The 22,590-nt window shown below is 45.4% G+C and overlaps 1 protein-coding gene across 8 annotated transcripts in view; it reads right to left on the minus strand.

Moving 5' to 3' along the window:
• Window positions 1-22,590, minus strand: part of CELF6 (CUGBP Elav-like family member 6) — a 178,570-nt gene that overhangs the window by 135,014 nt on the left and 20,966 nt on the right. For 2 of the 8 annotated variants that reach the window (XM_079953356.1, XM_079953363.1), the window contains exon 1: window positions 13,137-13,246. The exons of the other annotated variants lie outside the window; for them this stretch is intronic. The gene's annotated coding sequence lies outside the window, so the exon portion shown is untranslated. Of the gene's footprint in view, window positions 1-13,136; window positions 13,247-22,590 lie in introns of those variants that run through there. 8 annotated transcript variants of the gene reach the window in all.

Raw genomic sequence — 22,590 nt, forward strand, 5'->3', positions numbered from 1 at the left:
TGGCAGGGGGTTGGACTCGATGGCCTTTGTGGTCTCTTCCAACTCTATGATTCTATGATTCTATGATTCTACATGTGTCAGAATATTAATGGGGAGCCTTGTGAGACTATATTTCGTGGGAGTTATAATGCACTATGCCCTCACAGCCAGTTCTGTGCCTCATGACCACCAGAATTCTGGTTTCAGAGCAGGGAATTCTGGCTCTGCTCCAGCAGAAAGTGTTGCTATGATTCTGTGGCTATAAATTAAACAATCCACACCATTACACGTCAGGGCCTTAGACTCTGGACTGATGTGCTTTCCTAAGCCCCAGCAATGAGGAGCCGGACAGAGAAGGAGCAGAGAAGGAAGAGGGAGTCAGGGCAATATGCTGCAGAGCAGCTTTGCTGCCCCCAGACACTCCGGTGTTTGACACACTGAGCTGCTCTCATTTGGCTCAGCAGATCCGAGAGGCTTAGGGAGGCTCTTTGATACAAATGTCAAATTTACATAAACTGACACAAATGGGATGTAAAAATGCACCAGATTATCAGAACCCCAGGGTTTACATGGCAGCTGGGCACGTGGTTGGAATCCTAAAAAGAGGGCTCCTATGCAGCAAAGGCAGGGCTGAAGGGGGAAGGGTTGGCAGGCGGGCAGATTGCAATGCATCCTTGCATTGCTGGGGCTGTGGGTGAGTGTGCACAGCTCAGAGCATCAGGGAAAGGCCACATACAGGGAGAGGCAAACCATCTATGCAGCCTAGTCCCGTTCATGCTCCCTTGAAGTGTGCATTTAGGATGGTAGCCTTGGAGGCATCGGCCAAGATGCTGAACACTTCCACTTAATTCTGTGAACATTGACTTGCTTCAAAATCTGTGCTGCCTCGATTATGCTGCAATAACGAATGATGGGGGAGGAAGAGGAGGACACCTCTCTGCTTGAAACCAGATTCCTGAAGGTTAGAAAAAGGAATTTGTAAATAGTATTTGTGGACCTGAGAAACAAAACTTCCATTTGACTATGGCAAGTTTTTATCCTTCGTGACTACAGAGGAGAGTTCAATGAAGGAGGGAAATTCATTTTTAAAAAAAAAAAACAGACACAAATTCAGTGGAAAGGGTCTTTCAGGACTGAAGAGCGGAAAGTATTGATACTCTACTCTGGCTCCCTCTCTCACGGCTACTGAACCACAATTTTTGCCTCTTTATATGATCCCCAAAGCAAGAGAAAAAGAGAAGGATGAACCTCAAAAGGAAACTGGAAGTGCATACAAGAAAATTCAACACACACACCCTCCCCTGCAAATGTACTAGCAGCTAATAAGTGTAATGGCAAAACAGTGTTGCCACAACATAATTAGAAAAACAAAACCCATTGATGATAATAATAGATAATAAGCAAGGATGAAAGACAACTGAAATGACAATGAAAGACAAATACAAGTAAGCATATAACTATATACATCAAGGTCTAGCAACATGTCTGCAAAATTGTCCCAAGTGCCTTGGTGCTTAAATTCATAAGAAATTTATTTAGAATATTATGAAATATCTCAGCTGCATGGATGGACTTTGGAGCAACCTTGCATCCATGTGGATTGCAACTCTTGACCCTATTAAGGAACGAGATAGATGCAATTTTAGATATCTGTACTATCACTGTACCGCACCCCCCCAAAAAAAAATAGCAATTTCAGGTGAGAGAAGCACTTAAACTGGGGAAATGGCATAGCAAAAAAGTACAAACACCACTTGCTCAGTGCTGTGTCCTGATCTGATTTCTCATTAACACCACCCCAAATGGAGCTAGTTGTCTATCTGCCTGTCTATTGTTCTTCTATCACCTCCATGGAACTACTCGGCTACAGGCACAAAGAGATCACTATGGTTTCATCTACTCTAGTGTCCCCCTTAAGGGTACGAGGCATTCCGGGTTGGCAGTGAGCAATGCAATGAAAGTGGAAGTGCAAAACTATGCATGGAACAGCACGGGTCAAATACTCCAAGGGTGGGGAACCTGCAGCTCTCCAGATATTGCTGATCTACAGCCTGCATCACCCTTGGCCACTTGTCATGCTGGTTGGACCTGATGAGAGTTGGAACCTAACAGCATCTAGAGAACCACAAGTTTATTCCTCAGGAGTTATGACATGACCTAGGATTTGCACAGCAAATGCAGGATAAAGGATTTCCCTACCAATGAGGATCAGGAATGTTACTCCTGCCTTCCCCAATCATCGCCACACCTAGCCTTGGCTTTGTCCTTCCCTACCACTGTTCTTCTTCCTTTCTCTACAAAGCATGCAAAAAAGATGCTAGAATAAAGTGCAACTGACTGAGCAGCTGGCTCCTTATCACCAGGTAAACAGAAATGAATCAAAACCCACGTGTGACTGGAATACAGGTCCAATTTAAGGAGGTGTTCAGCACAGCTCAGCTTCGGCTGTGTTTACACAAAGGGGTTGCTTTTAAAACACTTTGGCATGTGTTCACTTCCAATTGTTTGTGTATGAAGAATTGAGAGCAAAAGGGTTTAAAGTGGAGTCAGGCCTGAATTACCGCTCTTCAAAAACAAAAGCAACAACCCTGCAGTCTAGAAAACCTCTAGAAGTCTGAGTCTGGCTTGAAATCACACAAGATAGCAACTTGAAGATAGCAACTTGAAGGCACACAAGATAACAACCATGCCAGACTAGAAGACCACTTAGGAAACACATTTTAAGGACACTGACAAACTGGAGGCCATTCTCTCTCTCTGTGTGTGTGTGTTTGTGTGTGTGTGTGTGTGGCCAGGATACTGAGGGGTCTGGAAATGCAAGCCCTATGAGGAGTGGTGGAAAGAACTGGGTGTGTTTTGCCCAGAGTGGAAAAGATTAAAGGGAGACAAAAAAAGCTGTCTACATCTGTCTGGAGGGCTGTTGTGTAGAGCATGAAGCAGACTTGTTACCTGTTGCTCCAGAGAGCAGGATTAGAACCAACAGGTGGAAATTGCAGTTAAGTAGATTTTGGTTAAACTATAGGAAAAACTTCTAACAGTAGGAGTTGGAATAGTTGGTACTGAAAAGCAGCGCACAACCTCCCTTAACTGGTTGGCCATCTGTCAGGGATCCTCTCTTGCTCTTCCTGGACCAAATGACCGCCAACATCTCTTCCAGTCAGTTCAAGCCAGTTCCTTCTGTCTTAGCTTCAAGATTGCTGTCCATGGTCCTGAACTCTAGGTACGGGACTCTGAACTAGCATCTTTGATCCAGTCAGGGATGCTGACTTTACCAAATCAAGCTTCAGAATTCCAGTTCTGCTTTTCTCCACCTTGTTTGGGCAGTCACCTCCTCTCAGTGGCCAAGATCACAATGGATGAGGACAGCAACCAGCTCAATCCATATCTTCCCCACCAGCACAGAGCTGAGAAGCAGTGGGCACAGACCCAAGACAGTTACATAGCCTCTTTCTCCAGTGGTGAATTATGCTTGGATCCTATTCACCACTTTGGGTTGCACAAAACAACTCTGAAATCGGAGCTCTAGGAGACATGTAAGCTGTCAATGGTATTCAAATGTCTCAATTACTCTGGGCCAAACTAGACAGGATACCATTTCATACAATTCAATAGTGTGGATGGTTAAGGCAGCATAGGCAAACTCCGGCCCTCCAGATGTTTGGGATTACAATTCCCATCATTCCTAGCTAACAGGACCAGTGGTCAGGGATGATGGGAATTGTAGTGCCAAACATCTGGAGGGCTGGAGTTTACCTATGCCTGGGTTAGGGTTCTTTTGTTTTAAAAAGAACAGAGCAGCAGATATGAACCCCCCATCCACACTGGGACCTTGGTGAAAGCAAAATACTTTCCTTCCAAAGCAAAGATCAGTGGTAAAAGTGACATCATTAATCACTACCATTTTTACCTGTTCATTTCCACCCTTTATTTTTTAAAACCAGGAACAGAAAGACAGTGAGAGATCTGATATAAAGAGGGTGGAGCTCCTGTACTTTTAATAGCTGCCCTCATCTACCTGGTGCCCTCCAGATATTCTGGACTACAACTCCCATCATCCCTAACAGGAACTGATGGGGGCTTAATTCAAAAAATCTGGAAGGCACCAACTTCAGGGGAGGTTACCTTAGCACTTTTTGCAGAAGAGGCCATTGTGGCCCCTGCAGCAAGTTGCCCAAAGTTTCCTATTCCAAAATCCTCTCTTTGGGTAGTACTAAGAAAGGCAGGAGGGACATGGGTGGCGCTGTGGGTTAAACCACAGAGCCTAGGACTTGCCGATCAGAAGGTCGGCAGTTCGAATCCCCGCAACAGGGTGAGCTCCCGTTGCTCGGTCCCAACTCCTGCCAACCTAGCAGTTCAAAAGCACATCAAAGTGCAAGTAGATAAATAGGTACCGCTCCGGTGGGAAGGTAAACGGCGTTTCCGTGCGCTGCTCTGGTTCGCCAGAAGTGGCTTAGTCATGCTCGCCACATGATCCAGAAGCTGTACGCCGGCTCCCTCAGCCAATAAAGCAAGATGAGTGCCGCAACCCCAGAGTCGGCCATGACTGGACCTAATGGTCAGGGGTCCCTTTACCTTTACCTTTTTACTAAGAAAGACAGGAGCTCCTCTACTGCCCTCCTTTACATCTGAACACACCAGAGACAAGAGAAATAGGGAGCCAAAGTAAAAAATGGGGCTTGTGTTGAAGGATGAGGGATACAGTAAGTCCCCACTCTGAAAAATATCAAAGGTGACAAACTTCAAACAACTTGGAAGTTGCCAATAACAATCATGTAGAGGGGGAAATGGCGGTTGTCACAGATAGAGCAATGCAGCAAGGGGCATTTAAGGTTCTGCTGCTCAGGGCTATTACAAATCCAATCACAGCATGTCATGAATACCAAAGAGCCAGTGCCCCTGTTTGGCTTTCCATGGGAAGAAAGTCCCATTTCCCTTCAGCTCAGATCTGCCACATTGCCATCTGATTTGGGGACCAGGTTTTCCAGCAGAGGTGGAGTATTCTCGAATTTCTCAGAGAAAGACATGAAGGAGAAAGAAGGCAGAGAGGAGAGTCCAGGGGTGGCAGAGAAAAAGCGCAGCTCAAGCGAGGGGGGCACTAACACAAATATTCCTCCTTTCCCTTCAGCCAGGGCTCAACTTCAATCAAAAGGATCACGGAGAGCTATTGGCTCAGTAAAATGCATTTGTTGCAAACGGACAAACTTCAAGAAGAGAAAGAAGAAGAAAAACAATGGGGAGAGAAAGCTGATTCAATTCTTTTCAAAGCAAAAACTTGAAAGCCCACTCTCCAGGCCTGGCCAGTTGCACTGCAAAGCCCCCAATTTCTCTTTCCTGGAGCTCTGGCAGAGAATCAGTACCAAGAGAACAGGCATTCATTAAGTTTTTAAGAGGAAGGGCATTCCTTTTCAACAGCCTGGAGGATGGCATCCCCACTTCTGCAAACCAGCCCCCTCTAGCTCTGGAAATTTGGGTGCTGGGTTCCTTCTAGCCTTACCTACCAAGTCTGATGCTGTCAGCTGGGAAGAGAGAAAAAAGAGAGAAAATGACCCAGCTAAGACAGGACCTTCTCCAAGAGTAAAGCACAGGGCAAGCCCTGTGGTATAACAAACTGGTATGACAATGTGCTCAGGGCTTTGGGCAGGACATAGCAAAGCTCCCTTTGTCTTTACCTGCCCCACACCTGGCATCATATATGATGCCAGGTGTAGGGTAGATGGGCACACCTTGGCCAAAATTGCATCATGGACCAAACAGGGAGGCCTGGGAGGCTTAATTAAAATGATGTGCTGGAAGTACCTTACCCCTGGGTTAAGGAATAAAGAACCAGGAATTGTACTATACTCAGAGTTCATTTCCTAAATTCATATTACATATTTATACATATTTCATCCCAGAAGCTTCTATTCTCTCTTTCCGTGTTGTACCTGGGCCCCCCTCAAATTCACATATTTAATATTTGTTGCTCAGGTGCATGCACACACCAGCTGATCAAACAAACACACACAAACACACACACTGAAGGTTGCCATGCAATTTCAAAACGCAAGAGACACATAAAACTAAACCCTAAATTCTAATAATCAATACTGGGCCAAAAGCTAAGGCTACACAATTTCAAAATCTGAAGCATTCAAAACAGCTAAGTTCACACAGATGCAGCTAACCTCAAATGTCCCTTGGCAGAGCCTTTCAGACATTTACAAATGAAAAAATAAATCTGGATCTGTGTGTGTGGTAGTTCAAAACTCAAGAAGCTGCTCTCAACCTCCAAGACTCAAAATCTAGTTTTTGCCCTGAAGTTCAAAACTGGAAGGCAAACTGAAGGTCTATAGAATATTTTGTGTGGTTTTTTTAGTTTGCATGCATTTGTGTACTGATGTTAGTCCATGTCAGTCTCTGTTGCAACAGCAACAGAAACTTACACAGTTTCAGCAGGATTTAAGTCCTAACTAAGCCTCCACCTTGTATATTCCCTTTGCAACCCAACCCAACACATGGAATGCATCTCAATTCCCCACACTCACCCTCTCTGCAAAGATACACCCATACCTGTAGTCATGGAGGATACATACCGGTAATTCCTTTTATGTAAAACATAACATAATACGTTATACAATCAGTGCTTTTTTCTGGAAGTACTCAGGGGTATGCAGTACGGCACCTTTCCCCAAAAATGTTTAAAGTTTAGCACTTAATGTAACAAGTTCATGGTGGCTACCAGCACCTTTTTTCAAAAAACAAAACAAAAACAAGCACTGGATACAATATTACAGGACGAAAACACCTAAAACAGAAGAAAGGTTTTTTAAAAACCCCTGACAAAATAGGTGACTCTTTCAAATCCTCTGAGATATTAATGGAAATAAGTCCCAAATCTCTCTGAGGAGAATTCTGAAGACTCTCAGGTTATCTGTCTTAACTCTTTGGATGCTGACATTTGGGTTGCTTCCACATGAGGGCCCTTTAGTGCTGCTGAGGTGTTGCTGGAAGACGAAGTAAAAACATGGCACTTACTGCACTGTTCTATTCCCCATAAAAATCTAGCAGTGCCATCTCCATGTGCAATAACCTGCTGTAAGTTTTCTCAGAAGATGGTCCCTTTCCAAGAAAAGCCTTGCTTCTCTCCTTTAATTACAGTGGTGCCTCACAAGACGAAAAGAATCCGTTCCACGATTCTCTTCGTCTGGCGGTTTTTTCGTCTTGCGAAGCAAGCCCATTGATGGCTTAGCGGATTAACGCTATTAGCGGCTTAGCGGCTTTTAGCGGCTTTTAGCGGTTTAGCGGCTTAGCGGATCAGCTGATAAGCGGCTTAGTGGCTTAGAAAAAGGGGGGGGGAGGAAAAAAAGTCGGAAAAACTCACAAAACATTTCGTCTTGCGAAGCAAGCCCATAGGGAAATTCGTTTTGCGAAGCGCCTCCAAAACGGAAAACCCTTTTGTCTAGTGGGTTTTCTGTCTTGCGAGGCGTTCGTCTTGCGGGGCACCACTGTATTAGGTTTCTGTAATTAGTTGTAAGCAGGTTCTTTACATGAAAGCTACTGCTTCTCCTTGACACTGCCCCTTTAATTAGTGCATCCCTCCTTATCCTTTTCTTTTAAAGCCCCTTGTACACTTGTAATTAGTTGCTTCCCGGTTGTTTGCATAGCTGTGACATTCCTCTGCTGGTTATTTGAATATGTCGGCTGCTTTTACCTGTGGGGACATAATGGATTTATGTGACCATACAACAGTCATAGGCAAACTCGGCCCTCCAGATGTTTTGGGACTACCACTCCCATCATCCCTAGCTAACAGGGCTAGTGGTCAGGGATGATGGGAATTGTAGTCTCAAAACATCTGGAGGGCTGAGTTTGCCTATGCCTCCCATACAACATCAAAATCTGCTGCACAATGGAAGCCTGTAGTTAAAGTTCTACTTTCTTTTTGCAGAGGGACAGAAGCAGAGCACTTACAAGGAAGCTGTGGTCACACAAGTGATCAGGAAGCAATTAATTACAAGGCCAGAATCCCTTTTAAAATAAAGTAACAGCATTTCTGAAGAGTCTCAATAGCACTTTGTCAATCCACACCTGGCAATTGGCACTTAAAAATTGCATTTTAAGTTTAAAAAAAATGAAATCATCACAAATCAAATCTAAAAACAACAACAGGAGGAAGACAACGCAGAAAGCAATGGACTGACAGCAACATTATTGGATTTCTCTGTAAAAACTCAGTGTACAAAGGATAGAGATTTTACAAAAAAGACTGTGAAAACAAGTTAGGAGTCATTAAAAAAATAATCCAACAAAAACAACAGATCATTTCTCTCTTACTGTGCTCTTGCAACACTGTGATTTTCAAAAGTTGCATTTCATATATTATATTAAGGATATCAAACAGTAAAATTTATATTTTTACATGTTTAGAGTCACGAGTTTCATTATGACTCTATTTACCTTGCAGCACTCCAGCTCAAATGCTGAGAGCTGAAGTAGGTCTCTGCATTCAATTACGGCCCACATTCACAAAGCATTAAAGATGCATTGGCTGCAACTGCGGTGGATGCATGAGATATATGCAGGAGGGAAGGCTACTGGAAAAGTGGCTGGTTTGGTTGGTTTACAACAAAAGCCTGATAAGCAGTCAAAGGATAAGTAAGTGGTGCCCAGATGTTGGAGGTATTCGTGCTTAGCTTGCGACAGAGCAAAAAGGCTGATAAAGTATGTGCATACAAGCAGATACAGAATACTTCCAGAATACTTGGTTTTCTTAGCAGCTGTTTCTTTAAAAACAACGCATACCCAGGCATGCAAACATTTCTCCAAGGAAAGTTTTTACTTTATTATGGATTTGGATGCAAAGAGAATGTCTGCTGATGGAAGAGCGAATTTGTACCTCACACTAGAAAAGTAAATTCAAGATGGCTCTTAGGAGAATTTCCATAGAATGATTTTTACATTGCTACCCCACCTTTCTTCCATGAAGCTCAAGGCAGAATACATCCCTCCCCCCTCCGTTTTATTCACACAACAACCCTCGGAGGTTGATAAGGCTGAGAAGCAGCCACTGGCCCAAAGTCATCCAGTGAGCTTCATGGCAGAGTGCGGAATTTGAACCCTGCTCTCCCAGGTCCTAGTCAACACTCCAGCCATTATGCCACACTAGTTCTGTGTGGCGCCACTCATGTTGGTGCTTTGCAAACACTGTGCAAATGGGTACCCTTGTACAATGGAAAGGTTTTTAAGGCTATGCAACAAGTTATTCATAAAGTTGTATGTGTTTAACTCTTTTTGAAGACAGTTGTTTTTAAGTGCATAAACTGAACCGGGCATTGCTATATCCAGTTTGCACAAGAACATAAAAAGCTTCTGTGTCCAACTTTTTAGCTGTTTAGTAGTCAAACTGCTTAGCTGCCTATCCTAGTAAGGTCTCCTCTGGCTGCCAGCAGCTCTCAAAGATCTAAGCCTTTCCAATCACCTTCTACCTAAACATTTTTGAATGGACCACCTATATGCAAAGGATGCACTCTGCCACCAAGCAATGGACCTTATCCAGGTTGGACCAAGTTAGATGTGTTTCTACCTTTGCTTAGTGGTGTTTCTCCTTAGTGTGAGTCACACTTTTCCCTGCTCACTCCATCATATTTCAACAGATGGTGCAGCAGATGAAGCATCATCGACAGATTCCTTTTGGATCCAATCCCAGGATACCCTGATCCTGCAGGGGCAGGAATCTCCAGTTCAGCCTCACATTTCCTTGTATGCCCCCTGCCAGTTCTCCCTCCCACCTTTTAATTATTGCTTCTGCGCAGCAGAACAGCCATTAATGGAAGAACTCCAAGCAGCGCATGGGGAAAATTTATGGGCCCCCTGATTTACTTAGCCAACCAGCAGCTCTATTGATTTTTATTTAGGAGAATAATTAAATATTTATTTTCACTTTGTTAAGCTCAGGAGGTCGAAGCCCACATAAAGCAGAACAGCGCACAAGCAAGGCAAGATCAATGACTTGTGGTTTGGGGAATATTTGACCTCGTCCAGACCTCACATAGGTGGCTTGGCCAAGCCTCCGCAGAGCAGAGCAGCTGGGATCACCTTCCTGGCTGGTTTTTCCATGGGTGGGTATAAGCAACTGGCCACAGACCACCAGCTGGATCATAGTTGAATGAACTGTGCTTCATTACTCTTGATGAAATCCCAAACAGCAAGTTACAGGGCAGCCTTCTTTGTGTTGGATATATGGCTGGTCCCAGCATACAAAACCAATGAACTGGGATCTGTTGAAGGAGGCTATGCATCAGATCCTTTCGAACAGCCAGTGGGAAAATATAAAATCCATGAGAAATGGATGCCCAGATTCTATTTAAGTATCTCCAGCAAAGATCCAAGGCACTTTGCTCCATTATTGGGTAACTTTTACAGTTAGGAAGTTTCTCAGACTATTTAGCCTGGTTCCTGCCTCCCTGCCATTTCTCTACCCATTGGTTCTAGCCCTGCACTTTGGAGCAAGATAGAGAACATGTTGAATCAAAACAAAATAAAAAAATTCCTTCCAGTAGCACCTTAAAGACCAACTAAGTTAGTTCTTGGCATGAGCTTTCGTGTGCATGCACACTTCTTCAGATACCTGAAGGTATCTGAAGAAGTGTGCATGCACACGAAAGCTCATACTAAGAACTAACTTAGTTGGTCTTTAAGGTGCTACTGGAAGGAATTTTTTTATTTTGTTTTGACTATGGCAGACCAACACGGCTACCTATCTGTAACTGGGTATGTTGAATCAAACCATTGGCTTAGCTGGCCAAATGCTGGCTGTTTTGGCTGGCAGCAGTTCCTCTCAGAAGATAAGAAGCTGCCTTGTACCATCAAGCTCAGTATCGTCTGCACTGGCAGTGGCTCTCCAAGGTTTCAGAAAGGAGACATTACCAGTCCTACCTGCAGAAGCCAAGAACGGAACCCAGGACCTTCTGCATTCAAAGCAAATGCTCTACCACTGAGCTGTGGCACTTCCTAGGAATCAGTCATTGCCCAGGAATCTCTATTGCCCAGGAATATTTTTGGGTGGAGACTGAAGCCAGGACTTCCTTCTGCAAACAGGGCATGCACTCTGCCCTTGAGTTATAACACGCACACAAAAGGTGGTAGTGTATTATCCTTTGGGTACCTGCACCAGAGGAATCTGGAAAGCAGCAAAGGGGAACAATTCCCAGCATGGAACCAAGCACAGCTGCAGATGCTCTCTGCTTGGAGCCTTAACCTGGGGCGGGGTGGGGGAGGTGACAACAGAGAGATGTTTCGCTGGTAATTTATGGACAGTTCTTTCATTCCATAAAGCTACCATCTGTCAGTGTGCTGCATGTAGTATGTGTAAAAGCCGTCAGCTTTTTGCCTCCAAGGCCAATGAGCCTCTTGCAAAGAGACCCCCTATACACACACACACACACACACACCTGCTCACCCAACAGTTGAGTTGGGAAGACCAACATTAGTGAACCCAGAGAATTCTAATAGGGTGGGAATCAGAGAAGGGGCTCAAAAATAGACAGATTGCATGAAACAGCCAATGGAGTTTGCCCCATCCTTCCTCATGCCCAACCTTTATTTCAAGATGCCTACAACTTACAAAACATTAGATATTGGAGAAAGCAAGCAATCTCCCTTTTCTTTCTACTGCCAGGGTAGAGCAGCCTTTCAGTAGAGCAGGAATGGCAACCTGTGGCCTTCCAGGAGTTGATGGCCTCCAACTCCCATCATCCCCAACCAGCATGGCCAATGGTCAAGGGTGATGGGTGTTTGTAGTCCAACACCATCTGGAGGGCCCCAGGGTCCCAACCATGGCTGTAAAAGCTGGTGTGCAGCTGACTGGCCTTCTCAGTTGTACAACCAAAACAAGTGGCTGCACTGTCACTTCCTCCTCATTAAAAAATGTAGCTGGCACCAGAAAATAAAAGCCACGGCACACACTATGTAGATCAATGGTGGGGAGCCTCAACACCAGGGGCCATATGCAACCCTCTAGGCTTCATTATCTGGCCCTCTGGACTCTTCTCAGACTATACCCCTCGTCAACCCTGTCTGCACTCTCCTTGAGTATTTTGGCCTGGTTAGAATGTGTCTTTAACTCCAATGATGCCTTTTGCTTGCCTGGTTAGGCAGACAAACATGAGTGTCCATGGAAACAGCCTGGTGTAGAAAACTAACATTTCCATTTGTTGATCCGCCCACTTTGGTCTCTGGTCCCACCCACCACTGACCTGTGACCATTGGAAGGTTGCTCATCCATGGCATAGATCAGAGGGCAAGAAATTGCTTTGGTCCAGTCGGCTGAGACATTCAGAGCAAGAGATATGCTACTTCTTCACCCAGCCAAATGGCCTTGTGGAGGACTGTCAGGCAAATCACATCAGAAAACAGCCAGGCAGACTTGGGTCTGCCTACAGGGAGCTCCATTTAAACCATCCCATCCTCCAGCTCAGCTCTCTGCTCTTCAAGCTAACTGCAGCTCTGTTCCTCGGCAGAGGGAGGTTGGCTATTTCCCCCGCCCCACCTCCTTCCCAGCTATGCCTAATCCCTCCCACGCACACGTGTGTGCATGCACACACACACGCAGAACTGGGCTCCCATCCAAATCTCTATTGAAACCAGCAGGAGGCTTCCCTCCCCACCTTGCAACCACTTGAGCGGATTGTAATTCTTGGAGCTGCTGGTGGGGAGTGAATGGATCAGGCAAGAGTGCTGAAGAACAGCTCCCTGTGAGACTCAGCAGGGAAAACCAAGAAGCAAAAGCACAAATTACAGTCCTGTGCGCAAGGAAGAGCACGCTCACAAGTGCAACTACCCCCCTTTTTTCTTCTGCCACCTCCCCCACCTCATTAAAGTCTTCTGAAATGGGCCCTTCTGAAAGGGATCATATGAAGGGAAAATGCCATAGTGGAGGGCAAGCTAATCAAAGATCTGCCTCTTTGCCAAGTCAGTTTCAGTGCAACCAAAACATCAGGAGAGTTAATAAAATGCCTCACTGGAGGAAGAGGACCAGAGATTTCCAAGACACAAACTTCACTCCTCAACCGCCAAGAGCAGAAAACCTTATTGGAACAGTTCCTTATTAGAACTGCACCTCAGCTTTGGCAAAGCAGATCCAAGTTTCACGCATACAGTCAGTCATCTCTCATCCCTACCTTTGCTCCTGCATCTTTGTCAGCCTCAGACTGGCAAGCATTTAGCCTGGATGCCAAGCTGCTCTGCCATCCTCATCGAAACCTCGGCTTCGCACATGCTCACATCACACGCCCACACTTAAAGGGAATGTGCATCAATGTAGCTGAACAACCAATGTGTCGGGTTTGTCAGGTCCTGAGGAAAAACATGCCAACCAGCAAGGAAACTGAATGCCAACATGGCAGAATTCAGCTTTTTCCAGCTGAGCTCGGGAGGCAATTACAGGATCATAGCATCGGCCACAAACCAAGGAGAAGCCCTGGTTTCAAATCCTCACTCAGTATGTAGTTCTTGGCCCAGTTTCTTTCTCTCAGCCTAACCTACCTCATAGGGTTGCTGTGAAGATAACTTGTGGTGCAGCTGAGGAACAGAAGACCTTCCAACAATTTCAGATCTTCTCCAACCCATAACATTCTCTTGCTGCTGTTTACTATTTCTAGTTCTCATTAAGGAATGGGAATACTATTCTTAGCACTTGGGTGAAGCATTCCTACCCTTCTATTGAAAACGCATTTTTAAAAAAATCATTAGATAATTTTGGAAAACATTTATGTTTACACCACAGAAGGCACGTATCTTTTTTTAAATATAAAGCGTTCTTCTTTTCCACTTGGTTTATGCTGGTTTTATTTTTGGAAATCTTCCCATTTATTCCACCACTATCCCACCCCGACCCCATAAAAAGAAAGGTCTGGTTGATGAAGCAAACACCCAAAATCAGTTGCAGAAGCTAAAATGTAAACCATAAGGAAGAAATGTCTAGGAAAAGCCACAAAGCCAGTCCAAGAAGCTACTCCAAAAATATTGTCACATGCCTTCTCCTGGACCCCTTGTGCAACTGCAAAGCATCTAGTCACTGAGGCCTGAATGCTCATTTCCATACTTAACTCGTGATCTCATACTTAAATTCTCATACTAAATTGTAATTTCTGGATTTTGATCACTGGTTCCATTTTGGCTCAATGGCATCAGCTCTCTAGGCCTCTTTTTTGAAAGTGTATTCTGCAACATGCCATTGACATGTCATTCCTACTCCACAATTCCATAATTCCAAGAGGCAATAATATTGTGTTGGTGGTGGGTTTATATTGGACTGCCCATAAATCATTCTGGTTTATTAGTTGTTCTGTGATGCTTCTCCATGTTACTGCATTGTTGCCATCTGGAGAGGCACCCTTGCTCTATAGAGCAAGAAAAGCAGGACAAAAAAATAAACTAGAACATCTGTGGCCAAAAAAAAAAAAAAGTCATCATGAATGCACAATAACAAGGATGTCCAGAAGAGGCTCGCTATTTCTCTCAAAGGAAGCAAAGCCCCACCTCCCACGGGTGCTGCATGTGGTCTGGAATGAGAAGTTCTACAGGCACTGCTTCTGTGAGTTCACTTTCCTTTAAAAGATGGAATAATAAAGGAACATAGAAAGCTGCCTTATAGTGAGCAACACAACTGACTTGTGTGGCCACCGCTTCTTAGCAAATAAACTTAACTGACAGTACACTTCTGGCAGCAGCTCTCTTGGGGTTCCAAGCAGAGGTCTATCCTTGGGCTACCTGGGAATGTAAGAGATTGAACCCAAGCCCTTCTCCATGCAAAACAGATGTTCTGTCACTGAGCTACAGCACATCCTCCAGAGTTATGGTGTTTCCCCTTTATTTGTAATATACGAGTAGAGCATATATGGAATCAAACGGAAGGTGCTCCTACTAGATAGGAGAACTGCTACCCTACACTGGATTTCTGGCAAGGCTCTGCACCCCAAAGTACCTTTGCTAAACTCACCACTCACCTCTCTCTCTCTCTCTCTCTCTCTCTCTCTCTCTCTGTCTCTCCAAACTGATGTTTCTTAATGCATGCACCTGCCCTCTTCTTTTAGCTGTGGGGGTGATGCAACAGGCTGCTGCACTTCTATAATTTATTATTCATTTGGGGACATTTCTCCACAGTCCAGCAGCAGAGAATTAGCTGCCGCCACAGGCACAGGCTCTGGCCTGGGGCAAGGTGCTGGCTCAGTTTTCTACCAGTAAAACGGGAACAAGAGTGATCCACAACACAGGGCTGGTGTGAAGATTAACAAACCCCGTGCATTAAGCACTTTGAGAATTTTAAGTCCTACCTAAAGAACAAATGGCAGAAGCTGCCATTAACCGTTTAAAGGAGGGCTCTGTGGGAAAATCTGGGGAAGGCGAGAGAGAGAAATGTGTTGATCAATATACACAGGGTTGTGTGGTACTTACGGATTTTAGATGCTAACTTTTTTTGCACCCTCCTTTAAAGAGATATTTAGGGAGATATAGGGGGTTGGACTAGATGACCCTTGGGTTCCCTACAATTCTATGGTTCTGTTTTCCTATATTTGCATAGCTTTCACCCTCTGTAATACACTCATTCAATAAGAGTCCACTGGAAATAACATCAACCATGGTGATGGAAGTTCAGCAGGCTGCTGATTATATTATTATTATAATATTCAAGCCTGCTGAACATGCTTGTGTCTCTCACTCCTGCTCCTTTGCTCTCCTATTGTGCTGAATCACTTCCTGGTTGCCGTTTCCCCTGTCTGCATCTTCCCTTTGTGTTGCTGAGTAAATGCCCCCTCCAGGCCCAAACACCCTAACTCTCTTATTTAGTTCTGCTAACAACGATTCACAGTGGGACGCAGGTGGCGCTGTGGGTTAAAGCCTCAGCGCCTAGGGCTTGCCGATCGAAAGGTCGGCGGTTCGAATCCCTGCGGCGGGGTGCGCTCCCGCTGCTCGGTCCCAGCGCCTGCCAACCTAGCAGTTCGAAAGCACCTCCGGGTGCAAGTAGATAAATAGGGACTGCTTACCAGCGGGAAGGTAAACGGCGTTTCCGTGTGCGGCTCTGGCTCGCCAGAGCAGCGATGTCACGCTGGCCACATGACCCGGAAGTGTCTCCGGACAGCGCTGGCCCCTGGCCTCTTGAGTGAGATGGGCGCACAACCCCAGAGTCTGTCAAGACTGACCCGTACGGGCAGGGGTACCTTTACCTTTTTAACAACGATTCACAGTTTGCATATCGTGGTTCTCAGATGAATAGGGAGCATGACAGGACAAATGCAAAGGTCAGGTTAAGAACTGGAGAGAGGAGAAGACTTTCTTTCTGGCCAGCCCTCCTTGCTCTTGAGGAGACCTTTTCCTGCCCTTCCCTTGGAGCTGTGGTGGGGGGAGGTACCAGCAAGTCCTTCAGCTGAAGAATATCTAGGTAGAACATCAGAGCTTGTTGGACTTCCCATTGCCTTGCCTCCTGCGGACTTACCCCACACAAGACAGGTTGCAGGCATCTCAGCCATGACCCAAGAGATGTAAGACTGCAACCACACTATACATTTAAAGCACCCAAGCGCATGTTGAGATTCCTGCATTGCAGGGGGCTCAACAAGATGACCCTGGGCTCCCTTCCAACTTCACATTTCTATGATTCTATGACTCCCCCCAAATAATCCTTGGAACTGTAGTTTAGGGGTGCTTGGAATTGTATATCTGTGATGGGTAATCTACAGTTTCCAAGATTCTCAAGGGGTGGTGTGTGTTTTAAATGTGCTTTAAATGTATGGCTTGCACCAAGCTGTAATTGTGCAAAGGTCATCTGAGATGTTATTGAAGATGAAGGAAAAAAAACAATTATCTCGTCTGTCCACACAAGTGTTATAAGAGGAATGTCCAGCAGTGGGTGACAATCCAAGGCTCCAGCAACCTGTCTCAGCTCCTCGCGAGGAAGCCAAAACATCATAGCATTGTGCATTAATGCACATCCAGTGTGCTGAGTGCAATGTGTGGACACGGGCAAACAATGCCTTCTGAGTCATCCTACACCATGGTAGCATTTTATTCACCCTTACTCGGGGTTTGTGTTACTCACTGGACATCATACTCTGGGCCTTAGGCTTGCATTAGCAAGAAGCCAGAGAGTCACATGAGTCTGTGTGGCATGGCGCATGCCTGGCTGCCTGGTGCTGATGGTTTCCTTCGCTCAGCCTGTGTGTTTCCACGGCAACAGAAGCAGCACAGGCTCACTCCCTGCATCAGGAATGCCTGTAATTAGATCCACGGCCACAGCTGTCAATCCTCGTTTAACAGCCTCCCATTTAACTCCTCGCTCCAGTAATTAGGGTTTACTAAACAGAATGTCAGGCAATTAGAACAGCAGGTCAATCGCTTTCCATGTAACCTCTTTTAAGGCAGGGTGTAAGCTTCCTCCAGCAAGCTCCAACCAGGGGCAGGGGCACCCTAAGGTGCCTGGTGGGAGCAACGAACCGAGAGGAGTAGAAGGGCTATTGAGCTCCTCTGAGGCTGAGCCCGTTGCTGCTTGCATTTGAGACATGGCATTGGTTCCTTGAGTTTTCAGTCATGAGTGACACAGTAATTATTCTCGATACAAAAGATAAAGTGACCTAAAAACTGCCACAGTTCTGCCAATGCTCAGAGCCAATTTGAACATGGGGCTGGGGCAAGAAATGTCATCTAGCAGGGGTGGGGAACATGTGACCCTCCAGAAGACTGCTGGCCTTCAACTCCCATCAGTCCCAGCCAGCATGACCAATGGTCAGAGACAATGGGAGGGCCACAGACTCAGCACTACCACTACCAGCACCTAGAAGATTGGCTGGGCTGAAGTGGGCACTCACACTCAGCAGCAGTGGTGGCAAGTGTCCACTGGCCGTGGTAGGGCAGAAAATTGGGAGGCCAACAGTAGGTGGAGCCAGAGGCAATGACAGGCAGATCCAGAGTCTATGGAAAGTGGAGCTGCTCCCTGATTGATTGTAAGACAGCAAGCAGGTGGGAGGATTGGCTGAGTGCAGGTTAAGGTTGGTGGACCAGTGTCCCATTTACCCTAATGGAACTGCCTCTACTGGTTGGCATGAAATTGAATGGGGCATAAAACTGAGCTCAGTAGCTCAGTATCTGTTGAGTTTATGCTGCACTGGGATAGAGCAAAAAAAGAAACAAACCCAGCAGTCAATGTCTTTGAACTTTTTTCAAAGTCCTGCAGGTTGCTTGGGTACCCATTACAAAATGAATTTCCATCCATTAGCTTTAAGGCTGTGTTTCTCTTCCCGGTTTCCAATTTGATGCCATTTGTTCTAGATAAAAATCAGCAGAGGACGGCTTCACTTCAGAGGCTGTCCTAACCAAGCACGATAAGCACGACAGATTCTGCAAATGCTATCAGCACCATAAATAATTAAGGGAAAGGATCCAAAAGGTGTGCATGGCAAGAGGTCAAATTCAGAACTGGATCAGTGCTGGCGTGTGGGGCTCTCAGCAGATGCCCAGGTGTTCCAGTCCTTGATGCCAGCCCTGCCTGCTGCAATCTTGCACAAGGCACAGAGCTTGGCAACACTGCAGAACTTAGCATGGAGGGTTGTGTGGGCAAGACATTCTTCACCCTGGGCACAACAACAAAAAACTTTCCTGACCTATTGCAAAGTACCAAGAGATCTACAGGCCATCCTGATTTAACCTCTTCCATCCCGAACACCATAGTGATGCGGGTGGCTTGCTGATCAAAAGGTCAGCGGTTCGAGGCCCCATGACTGGGTGAGCTCCCGTTGTTCGGTCCCAGCTGCTGCCAACCCAGCAGTTTGAAAGCATGCCAGTGTAAGTAGATAAATAGGTACAGTTCTGACAGGAAGGTAAACGGCGTTTCTGTGCGCTGCTCTGGCTTTGCTAGAAGCAGCTTAGTCATGCTGGCCACATGACCCGGAAAAAACTGTCTGCGGAAGCGGACAAACGCCAGCTCCCTTGGCCTGTAAAGCAAGATGAGCACCACAACCCCAGAGTCGTTCGCGACTGGACTTAAACGTCAGGGGTCCCTTTACCTTTATCCCCAACACCATAAAGATCTATGAAATATATCTCTTCTTGTTTTATTTATTGCCAAGTTTGTTATCATATCTGCATGCCGAGGTTTATGACCACAGGTTCAAACTCAAACATCCCCACTTACGGTAGTTAAGTTCCAGAGCTGGCTATGACCTCAGGCTGATATTTTGAAGGAAATTGCTACCAGTCTGAGGCGTTAATATGGGCCTATCAGTGTCGAGAACCACTGCCATGGTTAAATAAGTAGATCCTTAATCACAAAGAAGTTGACAGCCCCCCATAAAAATGTATAGGAGTCACTGCCAGGTTTTTCTCTCTGGTGCATTGTGGGACATCTTCTGGGAATCCGTGTGTGCCTGGAAACCTCCTTGACGGCAAAGCACCATCATATAAAACAGCCAGATTAAAAGGATATCTGAACAATAAACCGAGCTAAATGGATGACATCATTTGAGCAGCACAGAATGATTTACCAGTTTGGGTACGAAAGGAGTGAAATGTATTCCCACTGAGTACTATTATTTGCACACCACAGTGGTTCCCTCGCCCTTCCATATTATCCTGGGGACCCAAACTTGACCCACCAGTACAGATGCCCCCTTTGGGGCCCCAGGCCTTGACACCCACTTTGTCCATAGCTTTACCACTGAGCAATGTCTGCCCTGCAAGCAGGAGGTCCCAGATTCAATCCCCGCTGGCATATCCAGGAAGGGATGGAAGAGATTCCTGCCTGAAACCCGGGAGAGTCAATGTAGACCAGGCATAGGCAAACTTGGCCCTCCATCACCCCTAGCTAACAGGGCCAGTGGTCAGGGATGATGGGAATTGCAGTCTCAAAACAACTGGAGGACCGAGTTTGCCTATGCCTGGTGTAGACAATAGGGAGCTAGAAGGACCAGTATGCTGACTCTGTATAAGGCAGCTTCCTGTGTTCCTGTCCCTCCTGCTTGCCTGTTCCCCTTGCCATTCTAAGCAGTAGTAGGGCTGGGGCTGGAAGTCTGCTGGCCAATATCCCAGAATGCCTTGGGGCACCCAACAAAGTGCTGTTCCAGGGCATTGTGGGAAATGTAGAGGGCAGGTGGCTTCTGAGATCCAGTCAAACTGTGTGCGGTGGGGCAGGAGGGAACTTATTGATAGGCACCCTAGGAGAGTTTAGCTCCAAATAGAAGCCAGCCCTTTCATGGAGTTTGAGGCTTTGCTTCATCTTCACGGTGGGCTCACCTTCCAAAAACTGTCATACAGACCAAAATTCTATACTTTTGAACCTGTCATTTCTGGTTTGTTTGGTTTTTGGCCACACTGAAGAGCTATGTAAAAGGGAGAAGAGGTTCGATTTGAATAACCATCTTGGTCCTTGATGCTGCCACTGGGTGCTGACTCATGACGGGGCTTCTCGGTAGTGGTTCCCTGTTTGTGGAAGGCCCTCTCGGTTGAGGTGCATCCATCTCCCACATGATTAACATTCAGCAGGAATGTCAAAACATTCCTGTTCACCCAGGCGTTTGATGGCTGAAAGATACTGTTACTGGCAACGTATTAGCTGCGAGGGTCTGAGAAATGCTTTCAGATGTTTAAAAACCTTTCCACTGCTTCTTAAAACTTGCCTGGTTTTGTTGTTTGCCGCCTGGGAAGTTAGGAATTTAGTAAATAGCTGAATAATTGCCAGGTAATCACACTGAAGCCCCAGTTTCACATATAGCCAGTAGCCCAGGTGCCCGTACCTGTCAAAAATTCTCTCACAGTGCAATCCTATGCTTACATGGGAGTAGAGATGGGTTGGGGGGGAGCTCAACTCACTTAAAGGCACATCTATTAAATCTGCACTATCCGAACCAATATGAGAACCAGCCACAATTTGAAAGTTACACTTATCCAAATTCTGCAGCGCACTTCTCCAATCAATGCTTCTAAAAAATTACAGAAACACATCTATTACGGGAAATTGTGTATAACAATTAATATATTACTAAAAATAAAAAACAAAAATGCTGGTTAATGCTGGTTAATTTTTATGAGGGTTTTTTAAAAAACAAAAAAAAACAAAACCCCAAAGATTACAAATTAATACAAATTAATTGCAAATTAATGTGAAAAACTGAATTTAAGAATGGAAAAATGAGAGAAACAGAGAACAAAAATGGACAGGCCCTTCCAGCTCTGCATGGGAGTGAGTCCCATTCAGTTCAGTGGTGCTTACTTCTGAGTTCATAGCTGTAGGACTGAACTATTAGCATGGCATTCTGAAATTTTGTTTCATTCTACCTGCCAGAGATCTGAGCCACTTACAAAAATAAATGCAATAAAGCCAGCATGAAACCCATTAAAAAAGTAACTGTATCACATGAGTAATAGAAACAGGCTTTTTGAATCCATAAAATACACATCTCCGTCTCTGTTTGGGATATATTTCAGTAGTACATCCAGGGCCTACAGACCATATGGCTGGAAATAGCTGGCCTCTGATGTTACCCTGGAGCTTTGCAGGTAGATACATCAGAGTTCCTTTAGCTGTCATTGGCTATGTGATGTCAGGGAAGCAAGGCAGAATTAGAACTGGAATTCTAAAGTCAATGGAATTAGTAGAACAAAGTTTGATTCTTCCCTAACACCGCTTGCCTTTATGTGGCACATGTGACTAATAAAACTGGGAGGGTTGGCTAATATATATTTTTTGTAGGCTAGCAGCAGTCGTGAACTTCCTTGAAGGCTGAATGAAGGGGCTAGGGGGGCCCTGCTGCAAGTTCTCTTTCTTCCTGAGATCTTAACACAATGGTCAATCTTACCAAGGGATAACTAGTTAACATCTTGCATCTGTACCAGTGTTACAAGTTCCCCAACTACCATTCTGTACTGGAAGCGACTGGCAACAAAGCACCAACATGAGTACATGAGTACAATGTGACCAGATCCCTACTGGGTGATCCCTACAAATCACCACCTTTCACCTTAACTTGATTTAATGGTGTAAACTGCCTTGATGGGGTTTGTCATTTGGCAGTATAGAAATACTTTGATAAACAAATAAACCTACTCTTGCAAGGTTGTTCTGCAGGGCAAATGGGAAGGGGGTGAGTGTGTACCCCTTCTTCAGGGAAAGGGTAGGGATGAAAGTGAAAGGAAAAGCAATTCATAGATAGCTTAGGGGAAGTAGCTTAATGACAGAACACAGCTTTGACATAAAGACTGTCCCCAAGGCTTGATCCCTGGGCATCTCCTGGTAAGACTGCGAAAGACAGGTTTCTGAAACCCCGGAGAGGTGCTCTAAGTGTAGAGCAGGGGTGGGGGACTTGTGTCCCATCACAGAGGATCTGCCTTGCCTGCAGAAGGTCCCTTGTTCAAGCCTGGGGCTGTTGGGGGTGGGAGTATTGCTTGATGGTGATGGTGATGTTATGCATTTTTTGTTTTTATGTTGTAAACTGCCTCACGATCTTCAGATGAAGGGCAGTATAAACATTTAATAAATAATAATAACCCCCAGCATCTCCAGAAAGGGCTAAGGACTAGGAACCAAGGTAGCTCCGTTGGTAAAGCATGAGACTGTAATAATAATAATAATAATAATAATAATAATAA

The sequence above is a fragment of the Podarcis cretensis genome (assembly GCF_951804945.1).
Source record: "Podarcis cretensis genome assembly, chromosome: 14".
Lineage (NCBI taxonomy): Eukaryota > Metazoa > Chordata > Lepidosauria > Squamata > Lacertidae > Podarcis > Podarcis cretensis.